The sequence below is a fragment of the Halictus rubicundus genome, unplaced genomic scaffold (assembly GCF_050948215.1).
Source record: "Halictus rubicundus isolate RS-2024b unplaced genomic scaffold, iyHalRubi1_principal scaffold0847, whole genome shotgun sequence".
Lineage (NCBI taxonomy): Eukaryota > Metazoa > Arthropoda > Insecta > Hymenoptera > Halictidae > Halictus > Halictus rubicundus.
Window position 1 is genome coordinate 1 of NW_027489388.1, and position 7,500 is coordinate 7,500.

Below are 7,500 nucleotides of genomic sequence, written 5' to 3' on the forward strand. Positions count from 1 at the left end.
ATAATTGTAGCGAGTTTGGTGTTATGATATATATTGTTAGAAACCGTCTATATTACAGTGATATCACGTCGAAAATCGTCTAGGACCGATAGGGAAAAAGTTTCCTCTTGGCGGTGGGACTTAGAAAAATTTTCGTCGAACGTCCGACGGAGTAGCACATCCGTCCATTATTTGCTAATAACTCGATAAATAATAATTGTAGCGAGTTTGGTGTTATGATACATATTGTTAGAAACCGTCTATATTACAGTGATATCACGTCGAAAATCGTCTAGGACCGATACGGAAAAAGTTTCCTCTTAGCGGTGGGACTTAGAAAAATTTCCAGAGTTTTGTCGACGGAGTAGCACATCCGTCCATTATTTGCTAATAACTCGATAAATAATAATTGTAGCGAGTTTGGTGTTATGATATATATTGTTAGAAACCGTCTATATTACAGTGATATCACGTCGAAAATCGTCTAGGACCGATAGGGAAAAAGTTTCCTCTTAGCGGTGGGACTTAGAAAAATTTTCGTCGAACGTCCGACGGAGTAGTACATCCGTCCATTATTTGCTAATAACTCGATAAATAATAATTGTAGCGAGTTTGGTGTTATGATATATATTGTTAGAAACCGTCTATATTACAGTGATATCACGTCGAAAATCGTCTAGGACCGATACGGAAAAAGTTTCCTCTTAGCGGTGGGACTTAGAAAAATTTCCAGAGTTTTGTCGACGGAGTAGCACATCCGTCCATTATTTGCTAATAACTCGATAAATAATAATTGTAGCGAGTTTGGTGTTATGATATATATTGTTAGAAACCGTCTATATTACAGTGATATCACGTCGAAAATCGTCTAGGACCGATAGGGAAAAAGTTTCCTCTTAGCGGTGGGACTTAGAAAAATTTTCGTCGAACGTCCGACGGAGTAGTACATCCGTCCATTATTTGCTAATAACTCGATAAATAATAATTGTAGCGAGTTTGGTGTTATGATATATATTGTTAGAAACCGTCTATATTACAGTGATATCACGTCGAAAATCGTCTAGGACCGATACGGAAAAAGTTTCCTCTTAGCGGTGGGACTTAGAAAAATTTTCGTCGAACGTCCGACGGAGTAGTACATCCGTCCATTATTTGCTAATAACTCGATAAATAATAATTGTAGCGAGTTTGGTGTTATGATATATATTGTTAGAAACCGTCTATATTACAGTGATATCACGTCGAAAATCGTCTAGGACCGATAGGGAAAAAGTTTCCTCTTGGCGGTGGGACTTAGAAAAATTTCCAGAGTTTTGTCGACGGAGTAGCACATCCGTCCATTATTTGCTAATAACTCGATAAATAATAATTGTAGCGAGTTTGGTGTTATGATATATATTGTTAGAAACCGTCTATATTACAGTGATATCACGTCGAAAATCGTCTAGGACCGATAGGGAAAAAGTTTCCTCTTGGCGGTGGGACTTAGAAAAATTTCCAGAGTTTTGTCGACGGAGTAGCACATCCGTCCATTATTTGCTAATAACTCGATAAATAATAATTGTAGCGAGTTTGGTGTTATGATATATATTGTTAGAAACCGTCTATATTACAGTGATATCACGTCGAAAATCGTCTAGGACCGATAGGGAAAAAGTTTCCTCTTGGCGGTGGGACTTAGAAAAATTTTCGTCGAACGTCCGACGGAGTAGCACATCCGTCCATTATTTGCTAATAACTCGATAAATAATAATTGTAGCGAGTTTGGTGTTATGATATATATTGTTAGAAACCGTCTATATTACAGTGATATCACGTCGAAAATCGTCTAGGACCGATAGGGAAAAAGTTTCCTCTTGGCGGTGGGACTTAGAAAAATTTCCAGAGTTTTGTCGACGGAGTAGCACATCCGTCCATTATTTGCTAATAACTCGATAAATAATAATTGTAGCGAGTTTGGTGTTATGATATATATTGTTAGAAACCGTCTATATTACAGTGATATCACGTCGAAAATCGTCTAGGACCGATAGGGAAAAAGTTTCCTCTTGGCGGTGGGACTTAGAAAAATTTCCAGAGTTTTGTCGACGGAGTAGCACATCCGTCCATTATTTGCTAATAACTCGATAAATAATAATTGTAGCGAGTTTGGTGTTATGATATATATTGTTAGAAACCGTCTATATTACAGTGATATCACGTCGAAAATCGTCTAGGACCGATAGGGAAAAAGTTTCCTCTTGGCGGTGGGACTTAGAAAAATTTCCAGAGTTTTGTCGACGGAGTAGCACATCCGTCCATTATTTGCTAATAACTCGATAAATAATAATTGTAGCGAGTTTGGTGTTATGATATATATTGTTAGAAACCGTCTATATTACAGTGATATCACGTCGAAAATCGTCTAGGACCGATAGGGAAAAAGTTTCCTCTTGGCGGTGGGACTTAGAAAAATTTTCGTCGAACGTCCGACGGAGTAGCACATCCGTCCATTATTTGCTAATAACTCGATAAATAATAATTGTAGCGAGTTTGGTGTTATGATACATATTGTTAGAAACCGTCTATATTACAGTGATATCACGTCGAAAATCGTCTAGGACCGATACGGAAAAAGTTTCCTCTTAGCGGTGGGACTTAGAAAAATTTCCAGAGTTTTGTCGACGGAGTAGCACATCCGTCCATTATTTGCTAATAACTCGATAAATAATAATTAGCGAGTTTGGTGTTATGACATATATTGTTAGAAAACCGTCTATATTACAGTGATATCACGTCGAAAATCGTCTAGGACCGATAGGGAAAAAGTTTCCTCTTGGCGGTGGGACTTAGAAAAATTTCCAGAGTTTTGTCGACGGAGTAGCACATCCGTCCATTATTTGCTAATAACTCGATAAATAATAATTGTAGCGAGTTTGGTGTTATGATATATATTGTTAGAAACCGTCTATATTACAGTGATATCACGTCGAAAATCGTCTAGGACCGATAGGGAAAAAGTTTCCTCTTGGCGGTGGGACTTAGAAAAATTTTCGTCGAACGTCCGACGGAGTAGCACATCCGTCCATTATTTGCTAATAACTCGATAAATAATAATTGTAGCGAGTTTGGTGTTATGATACATATTGTTAGAAACCGTCTATATTACAGTGATATCACGTCGAAAATCGTCTAGGACCGATACGGAAAAAGTTTCCTCTTAGCGGTGGGACTTAGAAAAATTTCCAGAGTTTTGTCGACGGAGTAGCACATCCGTCCATTATTTGCTAATAACTCGATAAATAATAATTGTAGCGAGTTTGGTGTTATGATATATATTGTTAGAAACCGTCTATATTACAGTGATATCACGTCGAAAATCGTCTAGGACCGATACGGAAAAAGTTTCCTCTTAGCGGTGGGACTTAGAAAAATTTCCAGAGTTTTGTCGACGGAGTAGCACATCCGTCCATTATTTGCTAATAACTCGATAAATAATAATTGTAGCGAGTTTGGTGTTATGATATATATTGTTAGAAACCGTCTATATTACAGTGATATCACGTCGAAAATCGTCTAGGACCGATAGGGAAAAAGTTTCCTCTTAGCGGTGGGACTTAGAAAAATTTTCGTCGAACGTCCGACGGAGTAGTACATCCGTCCATTATTTGCTAATAACTCGATAAATAATAATTGTAGCGAGTTTGGTGTTATGATATATATTGTTAGAAACCGTCTATATTACAGTGATATCACGTCGAAAATCGTCTAGGACCGATACGGAAAAAGTTTCCTCTTAGCGGTGGGACTTAGAAAAATTTCCAGAGTTTTGTCGACGGAGTAGCACATCCGTCCATTATTTGCTAATAACTCGATAAATAATAATTGTAGCGAGTTTGGTGTTATGATATATATTGTTAGAAACCGTCTATATTACAGTGATATCACGTCGAAAATCGTCTAGGACCGATAGGGAAAAAGTTTCCTCTTAGCGGTGGGACTTAGAAAAATTTTCGTCGAACGTCCGACGGAGTAGTACATCCGTCCATTATTTGCTAATAACTCGATAAATAATAATTGTAGCGAGTTTGGTGTTATGATATATATTGTTAGAAACCGTCTATATTACAGTGATATCACGTCGAAAATCGTCTAGGACCGATACGGAAAAAGTTTCCTCTTAGCGGTGGGACTTAGAAAAATTTTCGTCGAACGTCCGACGGAGTAGTACATCCGTCCATTATTTGCTAATAACTCGATAAATAATAATTGTAGCGAGTTTGGTGTTATGATATATATTGTTAGAAACCGTCTATATTACAGTGATATCACGTCGAAAATCGTCTAGGACCGATAGGGAAAAAGTTTCCTCTTGGCGGTGGGACTTAGAAAAATTTCCAGAGTTTTGTCGACGGAGTAGCACATCCGTCCATTATTTGCTAATAACTCGATAAATAATAATTGTAGCGAGTTTGGTGTTATGATATATATTGTTAGAAACCGTCTATATTACAGTGATATCACGTCGAAAATCGTCTAGGACCGATAGGGAAAAAGTTTCCTCTTGGCGGTGGGACTTAGAAAAATTTTCGTCGAACGTCCGACGGAGTAGCACATCCGTCCATTATTTGCTAATAACTCGATAAATAATAATTGTAGCGAGTTTGGTGTTATGATATATATTGTTAGAAACCGTCTATATTACAGTGATATCACGTCGAAAATCGTCTAGGACCGATAGGGAAAAAGTTTCCTCTTGGCGGTGGGACTTGGAAAAATTTCCAGAGTTTTGTCGACGGAGTAGCACATCCGTCCATTATTTGCTAATAACTCGATAAATAATAATTGTAGCGAGTTTGGTGTTATGATATATATTGTTAGAAACCGTCTATATTACAGTGATATCACGTCGAAAATCGTCTAGGACCGATAGGGAAAAAGTTTCCTCTTGGCGGTGGGACTTAGAAAAATTTCCAGAGTTTTGTCGACGGAGTAGCACATCCGTCCATTATTTGCTAATAACTCGATAAATAATAATTGTAGCGAGTTTGGTGTTATGATATATATTGTTAGAAACCGTCTATATTACAGTGATATCACGTCGAAAATCGTCTAGGACCGATAGGGAAAAAGTTTCCTCTTAGCGGTGGGACTTAGAAAAATTTTCGTCGAACGTCCGACGGAGTAGTACATCCGTCCATTATTTGCTAATAACTCGATAAATAATAATTGTAGCGAGTTTGGTGTTATGATATATATTGTTAGAAACCGTCTATATTACAGTGATATCACGTCGAAAATCGTCTAGGACCGATAGGGAAAAAGTTTCCTCTTGGCGGTGGGACTTAGAAAAATTTCCAGAGTTTTGTCGACGGAGTAGCACATCCGTCCATTATTTGCTAATAACTCGATAAATAATAATTGTAGCGAGTTTGGTGTTATGATATATATTGTTAGAAACCGTCTATATTACAGTGATATCACGTCGAAAATCGTCTAGGACCGATAGGGAAAAAGTTTCCTCTTGGCGGTGGGACTTAGAAAAATTTTCGTCGAACGTCCGACGGAGTAGCACATCCGTCCATTATTTGCTAATAACTCGATAAATAATAATTGTAGCGAGTTTGGTGTTATGATATATATTGTTAGAAACCGTCTATATTACAGTGATATCACGTCGAAAATCGTCTAGGACCGATAGGGAAAAAGTTTCCTCTTGGCGGTGGGACTTAGAAAAATTTCCAGAGTTTTGTCGACGGAGTAGCACATCCGTCCATTATTTGCTAATAACTCGATAAATAATAATTGTAGCGAGTTTGGTGTTATGATATATATTGTTAGAAACCGTCTATATTACAGTGATATCACGTCGAAAATCGTCTAGGACCGATAGGGAAAAAGTTTCCTCTTGGCGGTGGGACTTAGAAAAATTTCCAGAGTTTTGTCGACGGAGTAGCACATCCGTCCATTATTTGCTAATAACTCGATAAATAATAATTGTAGCGAGTTTGGTGTTATGATACATATTGTTAGAAACCGTCTATATTACAGTGATATCACGTCGAAAATCGTCTAGGACCGATACGGAAAAAGTTTCCTCTTAGCGGTGGGACTTAGAAAAATTTCCAGAGTTTTGTCGACGGAGTAGCACATCCGTCCATTATTTGCTAATAACTCGATAAATAATAATTGTAGCGAGTTTGGTGTTATGACATATATTGTTAGAAACCGTCTATATTACAGTGATATCACGTCGAAAATCGTCTAGGACCGATACGGAAAAAGTTTCCTCTTAGCGGTGGGACTTAGAAAAATTTCCAGAGTTTTGTCGACGGAGTAGCACATCCGTCCATTATTTGCTAATAACTCGATAAATAATAATTGTAGCGAGTTTGGTGTTATGATATATATTGTTAGAAACCGTCTATATTACAGTGATATCACGTCGAAAATCGTCTAGGACCGATAGGGAAAAAGTTTCCTCTTGGCGGTGGGACTTAGAAAAATTTTCGTCGAACGTCCGACGGAGTAGCACATCCGTCCATTATTTGCTAATAACTCGATAAATAATAATTGTAGCGAGTTTGGTGTTATGATACATATTGTTAGAAACCGTCTATATTACAGTGATATCACGTCGAAAATCGTCTAGGACCGATACTTAAAAATTTTCCTCTTATTTGTGGGACTTAGAAAAATTTTCAAAGTTCGGTGAATTATGAAAAGTTGGTTATTTTGTGTAAAATAATATAGAAATGTTAAAATTTATTATATTTTGTGAAAAAAATTTTTATACTTTTTTCGCTCTAAGTTCCAACAGCCCCGCCGGGAGGTCTGTTGCCGCGGCGGTTTGCGGCCATAAGCGCGCGTGCTATTGACCGCGCGGCGCCGGCGTCCCGGCCGGCCGTTCGGTATCTATAAGAGAGTCGACGGTTCGGTCGAGTCGGTCGGTGCAGCGCGCGTCTGTGGCTATTCTACGATCTCGGTCGAGAAGCAGTCATGGGCGCCTCGAGACTTCGGTCTTGACTGTTTCGTACCGTGCTTCGTATCGAATTATTCTCTACACAGCATTGCCACGGGTCGGTGTCCTAGACCGAATGGCCCTTATGTGGCGAGCCTTCCCTTAGTGGAGGTTGGTGACTTGTATTCACTTTTGTGTTTACTCGTACTAACTGAGCATCGACTCTTATGTCCGAGCGACTAAGGTATGAAAAAGAGAAAATAGAATTAAAGAGAAAAAAATTTCTGTCTTTTAAAGACAGAATAAAGAGAAAAATTCGTTAAATAATAGAGGTGTCCTACTTCGTTTATGCCCAGCGCGAGCGGATGGCATCGATTTCTCGCAGTCCAGCATGCGTCCTGTCCGCGCTTCCTCGGCACTTGTGTCGATTTTGTCCAGCGCAGTGGTTACGTGCTTCCGCGAGAGATGGATGTTCTGAGCTATACGCGCCTCCACGATTGGTCAAACCATGTTATTATATGAAACGAATGTATGAAACTTGTTTCAATAAGATATTTATAAGAAAGTTGAAACAAGTAAAA